This window comes from Rattus norvegicus, chromosome 9, assembly GCF_021556685.1.
Source record: "Rattus norvegicus strain SHRSP/BbbUtx chromosome 9, alternate assembly SHRSP_T2T, whole genome shotgun sequence".
Classification (NCBI taxonomy): domain Eukaryota; kingdom Metazoa; phylum Chordata; class Mammalia; order Rodentia; family Muridae; genus Rattus; species Rattus norvegicus.
The window spans coordinates 34,136,550-34,153,709 of NC_141542.1; positions in this window are offsets into that span (position 1 = coordinate 34,136,550).

Below are 17,160 nucleotides of genomic sequence, written 5' to 3' on the forward strand. Positions count from 1 at the left end.
CGCAGGAACCCAAGCAACAGAAACCAAGACTACATGGCATCATCCGAGCCCAATTCTCCCACCAAAACAAACATGGAATATCCAAACACACCAGAAAAGCAAGATCTAGTTTCAAAATCATATTTGATCATGATGCTGGAGGACTTCAAGAAAGACGTGAAGAACTCCCTTAGAGAACAAGTAGAAGCCTACAGAGAGGAATCACAAAAATCCCTGAAAGAATTCCAGGAAAACACAATCAAACAGTTGAAGGAGTTAAAAATAGAAGCAATCAAGAAAGAACACATGGAAACAACCCTGGATATAGAAAACCAAAAGAAGAGACAAGGAGCTGTAGATACAAGCTTCACCAACAGAATACAAGAGATGGAAGAGAGAATCTCAGGAGCAGAAGATTCCATAGAAATCATTGACTCAACTGTCAAAGATAATGTAAAGCAGAAAAAGCTACTGGTCCAAAACATACAGGAAATCCAGGACTCAAGGAGAAGATCAAACCTAAGGATAATAGGTATAGAAGAGAGTGAAGACTCCCAGCTCAAAGGACCAGTAAATATCTTCAACAAAATCATAGAAGAAAACTTCCCTAACCTAAAAAAAGAGATAACCACAGGCATACAAGAAGCCTACAGAACTCCAAATAGATTTGACCAGAAAAGAAACACCTCCCGTCACATAATAGTCAAAACACCAAACGCACAAAATAAAGAAAGAATATTAAAAGCAGTAAGGGAAAAAGGTCAAGTAACATATAAGGGCAGACCTATCAGAATCACCCCAGACTTTTCGCCAGAAACTATGAAGGCCAGAAGATCCTGGACAGATGTCATACAGACCCTAAGAGAACACAAATGCCAGCCCAGATTACTGTATCCTGCAAACTCTCAATTAACATAGATGGAGAAACCAAGATATTACATGACAAAATCAAATTTACACAATATCTTTCTACAAATCCAGTGCTACAAAGGATAATAAATGGTAAAGCCTAAACATAGTAAACGCCATGTACAGCAAACCAGTTGCTAACATTAAACTAAATGGAGAGAAACTTGAAGCAATCCCACTAAAATCCCACTAGACAAGGCTGTCCACTCTCTCCCTACTTATTCAATATAGTTCTTGAAGTGCTAGCCAGAGCAATCAGACAACAAAAGGAGGTCAAGGGGATACAGTTCAGAAAAGAAGAAGTCAAAATATCACTATTTGCAGATGATATGATAGTATATTTAAGTCATCCCAAAAGTTCCACCAGAGAACTACTAAAGCTGATAAACAACTTCAGCAAAGTGGCTGTTTATAAAATTAACTCAAATAAATCAGTAGCCCTCCTCTACACAAAAGAGAAACAAGCCGAGAAAGAAATTAGGGAAATGACACCCTTCATAATAGACCCAAATAATATAAAGTACCTCGGTGTGACTTTAACCAAGCAAGTAAAATATTTGTACAATAAGAACTTCAAGACACTGAAGAAAGAAATTGAAGAAGACCTCAGAAGATGGAAAGATCTCCCATGCTCATGGATTGGCAGGATTAATATAGTAAAAATGGCCATTTGTCCAAAAGCAATCTACAGATTCAATGCAATCCCCATCAAAATACCAATCCAATTCTTCAAAGAGTTAGACAGAACAATTTGCAAATACATCTGGAATAACAAAAAACCCAGGATAGCCAAAACTATCCTCAACAATAAAAGGACTTCAGGGGGAATCACTATCCCTGAACTCAAGAAGTACTACAGAGCAATAGTGATAAAAACTGCACGGTATTGGTACAGAGACAGACAGATTGACCAATGGAATAGAATTGAAGACCCAGAAATGAACCCACACACCTATGGTCACTTGATTTTTGACAAAGGAGCCCAAACCATCAAATGGAAAAAAGATAGCATTTTCAGCAAATGGTGCTGGTTCAACTGGAGGTCAACATGTATAAGAATGCAGATCGATCCATGCTTATCACCTTGTACAAAGCTTAAGTCCAAGTGGATCAAGGACCTCCACATCAAACCAGACACACTCAAACTAATAGAAGAAAAACTAGGGAAGCATCTGGAACACATGGGCACTGGAAAAAATTTCCTGAATAAAACACCAATGGCTTATGCTCTAAGATCAAGAATCAACAAATGGTATCTCATAAAACTGCAAAGCATCTGTAAGGCAAAGGACACTGTGGTTAGGACAAAACGGCAACCAACAGATTGGGAAAAGATCTTTACCAATCCTACAACAGATAGAGGCCTTATATCCAAACTATACAAAGAACTCAAGAAGTTAGACCGCAGGGAGACAAATAACCTAATTAAAAAATGGGGTTCAGAGCTAAACAAAGAATTCACAGGTGAGGAATGCCGAATGGCAGAGAAACACCTAAAGAAACGTTCAACATCTTTAATCATAAGGGAAATGCAAATCAAAACTACCCTGAGATTTCACCTCACACCAGTGAGAATGGCTAAGATCAAAAACTCAGGTGACAGCAGATGCTGGAGAGGATGTGGAGAAAGAGGAACACTCCTCCATTGTTGGTGGGGTTGCAGACTGATACAGCCATTCTGGAAATCAGTCTGGAGGTTCCTCAGAAAATTGAACATTGAACTGCCTGAGGATCCAGCTATACCTCTCTTAGGCATATACCCAAACGATGCCCCAACATATAAAAAAGACACGTGCTCCACTGTGTTCATCCCAGCCTTATTTATAATATCCAGAAGCTGGAAAGAACCCAGATGCCCTTCAACAGAGGAATGGATACAGAAAATGTGGTACATCTACACAATGGAATATTACTCAGCTATCAAAAACAATGAGTTTATGAAATTCGTAGGCAAATGGTTGGAACTGGGAAATATCATCCTGAGTGAGCTAACTCAATCACAGATAAACACACATGGTATGCACTGACTGATAAGTGGCTTTCAGCCCAAATGCTTGAATTACCCTAGATGCCTAGAACAAATGAAACTCAAGACGGATGATCAAAATGTGAATGCTTCACTTCTTCTTTAAAAGGGGAACAAGAATACCCTTGGCAGGGAATAGAGAGGCAAAGATTAAAACAGAGACTGAAGGAACACCTTCAGAGCCTGCCCCACATGTGGCCCATACATATACAGCCACCCAATTAGACAAGATGGATGAAGCAAAGAAGTGCAGGCCGACAGGAGCCAGATGTTGATCGCTCCTGAGAGACACAGCCAGAATACAGCAAACACAGAGGCGAATGCCAGCAGCAAACCACTGAACTGAGAATAGGACCCCCGTTGAATGAATCAGAGAAAGAACTGGAAGAGCTTAAAGGGGCTCGAGACCCCATATGTACAACAATACCAAGCAACCAGAGCTTCCAGGGACTAAGCCACTACCTAAAGACTCTACATGGACTGACCTTGGATTCTGACCTCATAGGTAGCAATGAATATCCTAGTAAGAGCACCAGTGGAAGGGGAAGCCATGGGTCCTGCTAAGACTGAACCCCCAGAGAACTAGACTGTTGGGGGGAGGGTGGCAATGGGGGGAGGGTAGGGAGGGGAACACCCATAAGGAAGGGTGGGGGGAGGAGAATGTTTGCCCGGAAACCGGGAAAGGGAATAACACTCGAAATGTATATAAGAAATACTCAAGTTAATAAAAAAAAATGAGCTAAAAAGTGAAAAATACCACATCTGAATTCACTGTATAATGATGGGTCACCCAGAAAACACACCTATAGTAAAATTATTGCATATACTAACTGTAGCTAAGGGCATAATGTATATGTGAAATATAAAATCAATTTTATATTTAGACAGGATCTTATTTCCCAACTTTCTTGCTTATTATAGGCAAATATTACTAAAATTCAGAAAACATGAGATTTGAAATAATTTCTGTTTCTAAGCATTTGAAATAGATCCATGCAAAATAAGGAAATGAAAGGAGTGTGTCCACAGCAAAAGAATTTTCCAACTTTGTGTTGATATTTACATGAGAAAAGAGGCCAAAAAGGATACTTAGGAGTCAGCAGAATTATATTTAATTTGTGTTTGGCTATTTTAAAGTATTTCTTGTTAGGCATGACCAAAATATTTTAAAATTAGAAAGTAAATTTAAGGTGTGTGTGTGTGTGTGTGTGTGTGTGTGTGTGTGTGTGTGTGTGTGTGTGTGAGAGAGAGAGAGAGAGAGAGAGAGAGAGAGAGAGAGAGAGAGAAAGAGCCAGACAGACAGACAGAGAGACAGAGACACACAGAGAGACACAGACAGTCAGAGAGAGACAGACAGAGACAGAGGGAGAGAGACACAGAGAGTCAGAGAGAGACAGAGAAAGACAGAGAGACACAGAGAGTCAGAGAGAGAGACAGAGAAAGAGAGAGACACAGAGAGTCAGAGAGAGAGAGAGAGAAGAGAAAGAGAGAGAAGGAGGGAGAGAGAAGGAGGAGAGAAAAGGAGGGAGAGAATATGGAAAGTATTGGGAGTGTTGTTTAAAATGTGATAGTTTTGAGGGTATAGCTCTTCGAATGAAAATGACCCCCATAGACTACCCTGTTTATAGAACTGTTTGTAGAGGTATACTGGCTGATTTTGTGTCAACTTGAGACAAGTTAGAGTCATCAGAGAGGAGGGCACTTCAGGTGAGGAAATGCCTCTATTTTTTCCAGCTGTAAGGCATTTTTAAAATGAGCAGTCAATGGCAGGAGGGCACAGCTCGTGTTGGGTTGGTGGTCTTGGATTCTATAAGAAAGCAGCCTGAGCCATGTGAAGCAAGACAGTAAGCAGCACCCCTCCATTGCTTCTGCATCAGCTCCTGCTTCCAGGTTCTAGACATGCTTGAGTTCCTTATTCTGTCTTCCTCCAATGATAGACTATGATATGGAAGTATAAACCAAATATACCCTTTCCTCCCTAACTTGCTTTTTTGGTCATGGTGTTTCATTGCAGCAAAAGAAACCCTAAGACAGGAGGATTTGTTGTTGTGGCTTTGTTGTAGGAAGGATGTCCCTGGTAAAGACATTAAAGCTCCCAAGGCCATGTGTCATGCCTATTGCACTCTTTGTTTCTTGTTTGATGTTCAAGATGTGAGTTTTGAATTGCTGTATCAGCTGCCTGCTATCTACTCTACCCATCTGGTCTACTCTCCCATCACAGATTCTAATCTTGTGGAACCACACGGCCAATTAAACTTTCTTTTATAAGTTGTCCTTGTCAGACTGTTGCACTGACAGAAAGATAACTAACATAGGAGTTGGTGTGAGGAAGTGTGGTATTGCTGTGAATAAAATAACTATCTTTATTTGAGGAGGATTGAGGAAAGCTTTGGGACTTTGGACTGAGAAAGCAGCTGAATGTTGCAAGCAGGGCTTATAAGGCTGTTCTCATAGGACCTTGGTATATAGTGCTGGTAAGAGCAATGTGGCCCAGGTCAAGGGGGCTCAGAGGGAGGCAAGGCATATACTAGCAAGGAGAATAGAGGCAATTCTTGCGATATTTTGGCAAATCATCTGACTGCCTTCTGTCCTCATTTTCAGTATATACTGAGGCTAACTTGAAAATTAATGGACTGCTGTTTTTGACAGAGGTCATTTCAAGAGAGCCCAATACTGAAACTGTCTATTCAAAGGATATTGTGACAACACACATAAATCGCAAAGGTCAGTCCATTAGGTCATTAGTTAGGATTCTCTGGGGAACAGAACTGGTGATGAAAAAATATTCATATAATGAATTATATTAATTCAGCTTATGTTAAAATAGTAACAACAGCTGCCTCACACTTGAGAGGCTAAGAAACTGGTACTTGTTCAGTACACAAGTCTTGGTGCCTCAGGAATTCAAATCTGGTGCTGAAAAATTAGAAGATTTTTGGAGAGTCACTGGTCCTTCCTTGGTCAAGAATAAAAACCTGGAAAATGCCAGTTCTTCTATTAGTGAAGCAACAATAGGGTAAATCAACAAGTAGGAGGCCAAGGGGCGAAAGGCACACAATATTTCTGCTCTCATACACTCTTTTATCCATGATGCTCCAAGAAGGTACCACCAACATTTGGGGAGAGCCTTTCTACATCAACTACATGAATCAGGATAATTCTTCTCCTGAAGTTTTCTACTCAGTTAATTTTAATTCGTGACAAGTTGACATTAAAACCAACTATTGCAGCAAGCAATTTTTTTTCTGGTGGAGGGCTGGCCAGTAAATACTACTAGGATTTTATGAACTCTGTAAAGCAAGAAGAAATGCAATACTCCTTAAAAGTGATAAATAGAGCAAGGCCAGATGCATAATTAGAGGTCAAACCCATCAGACAATGAGTTTCTTGAGTGTTATAAAATTGATATTGGCTTCCTGGTTGCTGCCCCCGTGGAGACCTCATAAGCAACAACCCACGAGCAAACTTGAGCCTCAGGACCACAGGTAAGACAAACCTTCCTGCTCCAACCGACCTGCCTGGTGAACTCAGGACACACAGAGGGAAAATTCCTCTAGGACCAGACACTTCTGGTTTTTAGCAGAATTCCCAAACCCCTGGATCTCTGCCCGCAGCAGCTCACTGCTCCCAAACCCCATGGGAGAGAGAGCTCACCGCCGGGACAGGTAGGCACTCCTGAGACTGCAGAGCAGAAGAGACCACCAACACTGCCCACCCTTGCCCACATCCCTGGCCCAAGAGGAAACTGTATACGGCCTCTGGGTTCCTGGAGATAAGGGCACAGGACCAGTAGGTCTCCAGCGTCTGAGACACCGCCGGAACCTGAAGGGACCGACCAGATAAACAGTTCTCTGCACCCAAATACTGTGGGAGGGAGAGCTAAACCTTCAGAGAGGCAGACACGCCTGGGAAACCAGAAGAGACTACACTCTGCCCACATTACTGATTGCAGAGGAAAACACCAAACTCCATCTGGAACCCTGGTGCATGGAAGCTCCCGGAAAGGGCAGCGCAGATCTTCCTGGTTGCTGCTCCCGCGGAGAGCTCAAAAGGAACACCCCACAAGCAAACTTGAGCCTCGGGACAACAGGTAAGAAAAACCTTCCTGCTCCAAGTGACCTGCCTGGTGAACTCAAGACACAGGCCCACAGGAACAGCTGAAGACCTATAGATAGGAAAAACTACACGCCCAAAAGCAGAACTCTCTGTTCCCATAACTGGCTGAAAGAAAACAGGGAAACAGGTCTACAGCACTCCTGACACACAGGCTTATAGGACAGGCTAGCCACTGTCAGAAATAGCAGAACAAAGTAACACTAGAGATAATCTGATGGCAAGAGGCAAGCGCAGGAACCCAAGCAACAGAAACCAAGACTACATGGCATCATCCGAGCCCATTTCTCCAAAACAAACACGGAATATCCAAACACACCAGAAAAGCAAGATCTAGTTTCAAAATCATATTTGATCATGATGCTGGAGGACTTCAAGAAAGACATGAAGAACTCCCTTAGAGAAACACAGGAAAATATAAATAAACAAGTAGAAGCCTACAGAGAGGAATCACAAAAATCCCTGAAAGAATTCCAGGAAAACACAATCAAACAGTTGAAGGAATTAAAAATGGAAATAGAAGCAATCAAAAAAGAAGACATGGAAACAACCCTGCATATAGAAAATCAAAAGAAGAGACAAGGAGCTGTAGATACAAGCTTCACCAACAGAATACAAGAGATAGAAGAGAGAATCTCAGGAGCAGAAGATTCCATAGAAATCATTGACTCAACTGTCAAAAATAAGGTAAAGCAGAAAAAGCTACTGGTCCAAAACGTACAGGAAATCCAGGACTCAATGAGAAGATCAAACCGAAGGATAATAGGTAGAGAAGAGAGTGAAGACTCCCAGATCAAAGGACTAGTAAATATCTTCAACAAAATCATAGAAGAAAACTTCCCTAACCTAAAGAAAGAGATACCCATAAGCACACAAGAAGCCTACAGAACTCCAAATCGATTGGACCAGAAAAGAAACACATCCCGACACGTAATGGTCAAAACACCAAATGCACAAAATAAAGAAACAATATTAAAAGCAGTAAGGGAAAAAGGTCAAGTAACATATAAAGGCAGACCTATCAGAATCACACCAGACTTTTCGCCAGAGACTATGAAAGCCAGAAAATCCTGGACAGATGTCATACAGACCCTAAGAGAACACAAATGCCAGCCCAGGTTACTGTATCCTGCAAAACTCTCAATTAACATAGATGGAGAAACCAAGATATTCCATGACAAAACCAAATTTACACAATATCTTTCTACAAATCCAGCGCTTCAAAAGATAATAAATGGTAAAGCCCAACATAAGGAGGCAAGCTACACCCTAGAAAAAGAAAGAAACTAATCGTCTTGGCAACAAAACAAAGAAAAGCACACAATCATAACCTCATATCCAAATATGAATATAACAGCAAGCAATAATCACTATTCCTTAATATCTCTCATCAATGGCCTCATCTCCCCAATAAAAAGACATAGATTAACAAACTGGATACTCAACGAGGACCCTGCATTCTGCTGCCTACAGGAAACACACCTCAGAGACAAAGACAGACACTACCTCAAAGTGAAAGGCTGAAAAAAAAATTTCCAAGCAAATGGTCAGAAGAAGCAAGCTGGAGTAGCCATTCTAATATCAAATAAAATCAATTTTCAACTGAAAGTCATCAAAAAAGATAAGGAAGGACACTTCATATTCATCAAAGGAAAAATCTACCAAGATGAACTCTCAATCCTAAATATCTATGCCCCAAATACAAGGGCACCTACATACTTAAAAGAAACCTTACTAAAGCTCAAAACACACATTGCACCTCACACAATAATAGTAGGAGATTTCAACACCCCACTCTCATCAATGGACAGATCATGGAAACAGAAGTTAAACAGACATGTAGACAGACTAAGAGAAGTCATGAACCAAATGGACTTAACAGATATTTATAGAACATTATATCCTAAAGCAAAAGGATATACCTTCTTCTCAGCTCCTCATGGTACTTTCTCCAAAATTGACAATATAATTGGTCAAAAACGGGCCTCAATAGGTACAGAAAGATAGAAATAATCCTATGTGTGCTATCAGACCACCATGGCCTAAAACTGGTCTTCAATAACAATAAGGGAAGAACGCCCACATATACATGGAAGTTGAACAATGCTCTACTCAACGATAACCTGGTCAAGGAAGAAATAAAGAAAGAAATTAAAGACCTCTTAGAATTTAATGAAAATGAAGGTACAACATACCCAAATTTATGGGACACAATGAAAGCTGTGCTAAGAGGAAAACTCATAGCTCTGAGTGCCTGCAGAAAGAAACAGGAGAGAGCATATGTCAGCAGCTTGACAGCACACCTAAAAGCTCTAGAACAAAAAGAAACAAATACACCCAGGAGGAGTAGAAGACAGGAAATAATCAAACTCAGAGCTGAAATCAGCCAAGTCGAAACAAGAAGGACCATAGAAAGAATCAACAGAACCAAAAGTTGTTTCTTTGAGAAAATCAACAAGATAGATAAACCCTTAGCCAGGCTAATGAGAGGACATAGAGAGTGTGTGCAAATTAGCAAAATCAGAAATGAAAAGGGAGGCATAACTACAGATTCAGAGGAAATTCAAAAGATCCTCAGATCTTACTATAAAAGCCTATGTTCAACCAAACTTGAAAATCTGCAGGAAATGGACAATTTCCTAGACAGATACCAGGTACCGAAGTTAAATCAGGAACAGATACACCATTTAAACAACCCCATAACTCCTAACAAAATAGAAGCAGTCATTAAAGGTCTCCCATCCAAAAAGAGCCCAGGTCCAGACGGGTTTGGTGCAGAATTCTATCAGACATTCCTAGAAGACCTCATACCAATACTATCCAAACTATACCACAAAATTGAAACAGATGGAGTGTTGTGCCTACCTCGTCCGGCAAGGAAGACACAACACTGTCGGATCGTTGTCAACAGCCTTTATTGCAGGACACCTTCATTGCTGATACTGGGACCTCGAGCAGCAAAAGCGCTCACCTTATATACACAGCAGTATGCTAATAATCCTTCAGGGATTGGCGGGACACAGGTCACCCCACTACCAACCCACTGTCATTCCACTATCACCCCACTACTTGTCCTCCAGGGATTGGCGGAGAATGAATTGCCTCACTAGCATGGTACCGCCCCTCATTAGCATATTACTGGCCAATTGACACCAGGTGCAAAACCTGCACATGCGCAGTACCGTTGTTCACCACTGGAGGGCGCCCTACAATGGAGCACTACCGAATTCCTTCTATGAAGCCAAAATTACTCTTATACCACACAAAGACCCAACAAAGAAAGAGAACTTTAGACCAATTTCCCTTATGAATAACGACGCAAAAATACTCAATAAAATTCTGGTAAACCAAATCCAAGAGCACATCTAAACAATCATCCAACATGATCAAGTAGGCTTCATCCCAGGCATGCAGGGATGGTTTAATATACGGAAAACCATCAACAAAATCCACTCTACAAACAAACTGAAAGAACAAAACCACATGATCATTTCATTAGATGCTGAGAAAGCATTTGACAAAATTCAACACCCCTTCATAATAAAAGTCCTGGAAAGAATAGGAATTCAAGGCCCATACCTAAACATAGTAAAAGACATATACAGCAAACCAGTTGCTAACATTAAACTAAATGGAGAGAAACTTGAAGCAATCCTACTAAAATCAGGGACTAAACAAGGCTGCCCACTCTCCCCCTACTTATTCAATATAATTCTTAAAGTTTTAGCCAGAGCAATCAGAAAACAAAAGGAAATCAAGTGGATACAGATTGGTAAAGAAGAAGTCAAAATATCACTATTTGCAGGTGATATGATAGTATATTTAAGTGATCCCAAAAGTTCCACCAGAGAACTACTAAAGCTGATAAACAACTTCAGCAAAGTGGCTGTTTATAAAATTAACTCAAATAAATCAGTAGCCTTCCTCTACACAAAAGAGAAACAAGCCGAGAAAGAAATTAAGGAAATGACACCCTTCATAACAGACCCAAACAATATAAAGTACCTTCGTGTGACTTTAACTAAGCAAGTAAAAGATGCGTACAATAAGATCTTCAAGACTCTGAAGAAAGAAATTGAAGACCTCAGAAGATGGAAAGATCTCCCATGCTCGTGGATTGGCAGGATTAATATAGTAAAAATGGCCATTTTACCAAAAGCGATCTACAGATTCAATGCAATCCCCATCAAAATACCAATCCAATTCTTCAAAGAGCTAGACAGAACAATTTTCAAATTCATCTGGAATAACAAAAAACCCAGGATAGCTAAAACTATCCTCAACAATAAAAGGACTTCAGGGGGAATCACTATCCCTGAACTCAAGCAGTATTACATAAAAATAGTGATAAAAACTGCATGGTATTGGTACAGAGACAGACAGATCAACCAGTGGAACAGAATTGAAGACCCAGAAATGAACCCACACACCTATGGTCACTTGATTTTTGACAAAGGAGCCAAAACCATCAAATGGAAAAAAAGATAGCATTTTCAGCAAATGCTGCTGGTTCAACTGGAGGTCAACATGTAGAAGAATGCAGATTGATCCATGCTTATCACCCTGTACAAAGCTTAAGTCCAAGTGGATCAAGGACCTCCACATCAAACCAGATACACTCAAACTAATAGAAGAAAAACTAGGGCAGCATCTTGAACACATGGGCACTGGAAAAAATTTCCTGAACAAAACACCATCGGCTTATGCTCTGAGATCAAATGGGATCTCATAAAACTGCAAAGCTTCTGTAAGGCAATGGACACTGTCGTTAGGAAAAAACGGCAACCAACAGATTGGGAAAAGATCTTTACCAATCCTACAACAGATAGAGGCCTTATATCCAAAATATACAAAGAACTCAAGAAGTTAGACCACAGGGAGACAAATAACCTAATTAAAAAATGGGGTTCAGAGCTAAACAAAGAATTCACAGCTGAGGAATGCCGAATGGCAGAGAAACACCTAAAGAAATGTTCAACATCTTTAGTCATAAGGGAAATGCAAATCAAAACAACCCTGAGATTTCACCTCACACCAGTGAGAATGGCTAAGATCAAAATCTCAGGTGACAGCAAATGCTGGCGAGGATGTTTAGAAAGAGGAACACTCCTCCATTGTTGGTGGGATTGCAGACTGGTACAACCATTCTGGAAATCAGTCTGGCGGCTCCTAAGAAAATTGGACATTGAACTGCATGAGGATCCAGCTATACCTCTCTTGGGCATATACCCACATGATGCCCCAACATATAAAAAAGACACATGTTCCACTATGTTCATAGCAGCCTTATTTATAATAGCCAGAAGCTGGAAAGAACCCACATGCCCTTCAACAGAGGAATGGATACAGAAAATGTGGTACATCTACACAATGGAATATTACTCAGCTATCAAAAACAATGACTTTATGAAATTCATAGGCAAATGGTTGGAACTGGAAAATATCATCCTGAGTGAGGTAACCCAATCACAGAAAGACATACATGGTATGCACTCATTGATAAGTGGCTATTAGCCCAAATACTTGAATTACCCTAGATGCCTTGAACACATGAAACTCAAGATGAATGATCAAAATGTGAATGCTTCACTCCTTCTTTAAAAGGGGAAAAAGAATACCCTTGGCAGGGAATAGAGAGGCAAAGATTAAAACAGAGACAGAAGGAACACCCATTCAGAGCCTGCCCCACATGTGGCCCATACATATACAGCCACCCAATTAGACAAGATGGATGAAGCAAAGAAGTGCAGGCAGACAGGAGCCGGATGTTGATCTCTCCTGAGAGACACAGCCAGAATACAGCAAATACAGAGGCGAATGCCAGCAGCAAAGCACTGAACTGAGAACAGGACCCCCCTTGAAGGAATCAGAGAAAGAACTGGAAGAGCTTGAAGGGGCTCAAGACCCCATATGTACAACAATGCCAAGCAATCAGAGCTTCCAGGGACTAAGCCACTACCTAAAGACTATACATGGACTGACCCTGGACTCTGACCTCATAGGTAGCATTGAATATCCTAGTAAGTTCACCAATGTAAGGGGAAGTCCTGGGTCCTGCTAAGACTGAACCCCCAGAGAACTAGACTGTTGGGGGGAGGGTGGCAATGGGGGGAGGATGGGGAGGGGAACACCCATAAAGAAGTGGAGGGGAAGGGGTTGGGGGATGTTGGCCCGGAAACGGGGAAAGAGAATAACATTCAAAATGTAAATAAGAAATACTCAAGTTAATAAAAAAAAATGTAGTGAAAAAAAATAAAATTGATATTGGTCATAGAAAGTAGTATTTTCAAATTATCTCTCTTGTCTTCTATCCTTTATCTTTATGCTATCAGTTGTCCTTAAATAGAAAGCATTTCTTGTTGTATACATGACGTTGAGTGCGCCGTATGTGTCAGCAACAACAGAATGAATCAAGGATGCTAAGGGGTAACTCAAAGAGAAATCTAATATTCCTTGGCAATATATTATCTAAAATTCAGTAGTCTAAATAAAGTAAAGCAAGAAGGTCAGAACACTTAAGAGATGTAATGAGTTCTCTTATCATCCTGCTGGTAAGGAAGAGTGGTAATTACTACCACACATGTCAATCATGAACCAACTCATTTAGGTGATATTAATATAACTGGGTTCTAAGGGACTAATTAGATTTTCACAATCTGAAGACTAGGACACCTTGAGTAGTTGAAGTATGTATCCATGAATAATCTTCTAGAAGAATGTTCTGGATTTTCCATATTCTACATTTCATGTACTGATAAGGTATGCTATATTATGTATGTGGGCTTTCTTCACTGAATGCTTCTTTTAGTATTATATTATCTCCTGGTTCCTTAGGTAATTGTTTATGGTTCCTAAGTGTTCAATCTCCCATGATTTCTAGAATGATCCACTGTGCAGATTTTCTTCTCTTCTTGATATCTAATATATGCAATGTGTAGCAATTTCATCCCTATATAAATGTTCCTGTGTGAAAAGAGGGGGAATGGTCATGCGGCTTGGGAGACTTGACAAAACTCAAAAAATTCTGAGGTTTATATACACTGTAAATACTTGTGGGAAAAGCGGAATGGAGCATGAATGGGGTTCTTCACTGGTGAACTTGCCTGCAGGTTGCAAAACGGACTCCAGTATTATGGCATTTGAGAATCATAATGCTGGAATCACTTGTGCTCCTTTAAGTAGCCTCTCAGTCATACTCCTATAGAAAATGTTTCACTTATAATCTTGGAACTAACCCTTCCCTCAAGCTCTTGGAGTAATGATAATAAATTTGTTGGTACACTAAGTTCAGTCTTAGAAGGATTTTTTTTAAATTGGTCTAAATCTGGAATAGAAATAGTTTTTTCATAAAAACTCACAACAGATTGATTTTAATGTGATCCTTATTTATCATCTAATTTTCTAGCATTATATACTATGTATATTATATCAGTGTATTCTAAAACCCTCAAGTGAATTGCAACTATATGTCTACATGATCTCTTAACTATAAAATATGAGAATAAGTAAATATTACTTCTTTTTTATAAAGCTGAAAGAATTTGCCAAGTTAAACATTGCATAGTTATTAAATGCCAGTCACATGCTAATATGTATAAATTGATTTCATTTCATTGATAATTTCTTTTTATAAATAGGACCTTATTTTTTTTTTTACCAAGGAAAGTTTATCTCCTGATAGGTTTAGTGAAGAATTCTATCAGAACTTCATAGAAGACCTAATACCAATACTGTCTAAACTATTTCACAAAACTACCCAATTCATTCTACGAAGCCAGAGTTGTGCTTAAACCTAAACCACACAAAGATCCAAAAAGAAAGAGAACATCAGGCCAATTTCCTTTATGAATATCGATGGAAAAATACTCAATAAAATTCTCGCAAACAGTATACAAGAACATATCAAAATGATCATCCATCATGATCAAGTAGGCTTCATCCCAGGGATGCAGGGATAGTTCAATATATGGAAATCCATCAACATAATCTACTATATAAACAAACTCAAAGAAAAAAACACATGATCATCTCATTAGATGCTGAGAAAGCATTTGACTAAATTCAATACTGCCTCATGTTAAAAGTCTTGGAAAAATCAGGAATTCAAGGCCCATACCTAAACATAGTAAAAGCAATATTCAGCAAACCAGTAGCCAACATCAAACTAAATGGAGAGAAACTTGAATAATCCCACTAAAATCAGGGTCTAGACAAGGCTTCCAATCTCTCCCTATCTATTCAATATACTACTTGAAGTCTTAGCCAGAGCAATCTTACAACGAAAGGAGGTGAAAATGATAAAAATGGAAGGGAAGAAGTCAAAATATCACTATTTGCAGATGATATGATAGTATACATAAGTGACTGCAAAAGTTCTACCAGAGAATTCCTAAACCTGATAACCAAATTCAGCAAAGTGACTGGGTATAAAATTAACACAAACAAATCAGTAGCCTTCTTCTACTCAAACAATAAACAGGCTGAGAAAGAAATAAGGGAAACAACACCCTACACAATACTCACAAATAATATAAAATACCTTGTGACTCTAACCAAGCAAGTGAAAAATCTATATATACAAGAACTTCAAGTCTCTGAAGAAAGAAACTGAAGAAGATCTCAGAGGATAGAAAGATCTCTCATGCTCATCGATTGGCAGGATTAATATAGTAAAAATGGATATCTTGCCAAAAGCAATCTATAGATTCAATGAAATCCCCATCAAAATTCCAACTCAATTCTTCATAGAGATAGAAAGAGCAATTTGCAAATTCATTTGGAATAATAAAAAAAAATGGCGATAGGGAAAACTATCCTCAACATAAAACAACTTCTGAGGGAATCATCATCCCTGACTTCAAGCTGTATTACAGAACAATAGTCATAAAAACTGTATGGTATTGGTACAGAGACAGGCCCGGTAGATCAATGGAATAGAATCGAAGACCCAGAAATGAACCCACACACCTATGGTCACTTAATCTTTGACAAAGGAGTTAAAGCTACTCAGTGTAAAACAGAGAGCATTTTCAAAAAATGGTGCTGGTTCAACTGGAGGTTAATGTAGAAGAATGCAAATTGACCCATTGTTATTACCCTGTACAAAGCTCAAGTCGAAGTAGATGAAGGATCTTCAAATAAAGCCAGTTACACTCAAAATAAAGAAGAAAAAGTGAGGAAGAACCTTAGACAAATGGGTACAGGGGACATTTTCTTGAACAGAACATTAATGACTTATGCTCTAAGATCAAGAATTGACAAATGGGGCTTGATAAAATTGCAAAGCTTTTGTAAGGCAAAAGACACTATCATTAGGACAAAGTGGTAACCAAGAGATTGGAAAAGATCTTTACCAATCCTACATCTGATAGAGGGTTAATATCCAAAATATACAAAGAACTCAAGAAGTTTGACTCCAGAGAGCCAAATAACCCTATTAAAAATTGCGTGCAGAGTTAAATAAAGAATTCTCAGCTGAGGAATATTGAGTGGCTGAGAGGCATGTGAAGAAATCTAACGTCCTTAGTCATCAGGGAAACGCAAATTAAAAAACCCTGAGATTCTACCTCACACAAGTCAGAATGGCTAAGATCAACAATTCAGGTGACAGCAGATGCTGGCGAGGATGTGGAGAGAGAGGAACACTCCTCCATTGTTGGTAGGATTCCAAGCTGGCCCAACAATTCTGGAAATCAGTCTGGAGGTTTCTCAGAAAATTGGACATCGAACTACCTGAGGACCGAGCTATGCCACTCCTGGGCATATATCCAAAAGATGATCCAACATAGAACAAGGACACATGCTCCACTATGTTCATAGCAGCCTTATTTATAATAGCCAGGAGCTGGAAAGAACCCAGATTTCCCTCAACAGAGGAACAGATACAGAAATGTGGTACATCTACACAATGGAGTACTACTCAGCTATTAAAAACAATGACTTCATGAAATTCATAGATAATTGTATGGAATTCGAAAATATCCTGAGTAGGGTAACTCAATCACACACACACACACACACACACACACACACACACACACACACACACACACACAAAACATGATATATACTCACTGATAAGTGGATATTAGCCCAAAATCCAAAGACCACATGAAACTCATGAAGAAGGATGA